Source organism: Poecilia reticulata, unplaced genomic scaffold, assembly GCF_000633615.1.
Source record: "Poecilia reticulata strain Guanapo unplaced genomic scaffold, Guppy_female_1.0+MT scaffold_1932, whole genome shotgun sequence".
Lineage (NCBI taxonomy): Eukaryota > Metazoa > Chordata > Actinopteri > Cyprinodontiformes > Poeciliidae > Poecilia > Poecilia reticulata.
Genome location: NW_007616661.1, coordinates 1 through 1,239, shown reverse-complemented (window position 1 = coordinate 1,239; position 1,239 = coordinate 1). Strand labels below are relative to the sequence as shown.

The 1,239-nt window shown below is 46.2% G+C and overlaps 1 pseudogene; it reads left to right on the top strand.

The window, feature by feature from the left end:
* The first annotated feature begins 911 nt into the window (after nucleotides 1–911).
* LOC103461509 (interferon regulatory factor 6 pseudogene) lies at nucleotides 912–1,236 on the top strand (annotated as a pseudogene).
* The last annotated feature ends 3 nt before the right edge of the window (nucleotides 1,237–1,239 follow it).

Genomic DNA, 1,239 nt, shown 5'->3' with positions numbered 1-1,239 from the left:
TGATGGGTATTGTAAGTTCTTTAGCTTTAAGTCATAACAATGCTCCATAATCAGAAACGTACCCGGAGTGGTGTTTTGAGTCCTTCATCTCCCATAGCAACTATTCTGGTGCTAAAACACTTGCTCATACAAGGTGAAACCTATGTATCGTATTTTCCACACTATAAGGCGTACTAAAAACCTTCAATTTCCTCAAGCTGACGGTGTGCCTTTATATATGGATGCAGACGGTGCATGCTGGGATAGTTGTCAGAACGATGGTTTGTAATCCATTACTAAAGTTTGACTGGTCTTTCTACCTACCAACCGTCTAGAATCGGGTCGTCAGCAGGTCATTTAGCAAAAAGTTCTCCACAAACATGCGGTGCGCGAAAGAAGGGTGACCATTGTCCGGCCCAGTCACGGAATCGCCCACCGGAGTTGAACTGTTTTGTTGACATTCCTGTTGGTGAGGCTCCATCTAGTGGATGCATAACTTAACTCTAGCCTCTACTGTAGCGTCTATTCTCTGCGCCTTGTATATCAAGTTTTAAAATAGGCCATTCATTGAAGGTGCACCTTAGAGTGTGGTAAATGCGGTACACAAATGGCTTCCACCCATTCCCACACCTTTCCCCTCTCAGCTCCTGCAGACTAGCAGTAGTGATTAGTAAACACCTGGCGGAACTGTAGGTCTGCTAAGTTCATCATGCAAACTATTTCTCAGTAAAACACTCCTAAGAACAGATGTAAATGACGAAGTAAGGAGCATTGTTGTGCTGGATGCAGGGAGTAGGGAAGAACAAGACCTTCTTAAAGAGACAGTCACCCAATTTAAAGGTGTTAAACTGCAAAGTCAAATTTCTTTAGTGTTTGATAGATGCAGCATTTTTATAACTGAAGTAGTAACTTGTTTGTGACATTTCTGTGCTTTAGGATCTCTAATTTTGTCCCTGTTGTCTGACCCAGTGACAGACTTGGAGGTCCAGTTCCTRTACAGAGGGAAGGAGGTGTCTCCCACTGTGACTGTGAGCAACCCGCTGGGCTGYAGGCTGTTCTMYGGGGACCTGGGGCCCMTGGTCAACCAGGARGAGCTGTTTGGACCCGTGAAYCTGGAACAGTTGCGCTTCCCGACMACGGAGCACATGAYMAACGACAAGCARAGGATCTTCACCAATCGGCTGCTGGATGTGATGGACCGAGGTCTGATCCTGGAGATCAGGGGCCACGATATCTACGCAATCCGCCTCTGCCAGTGCA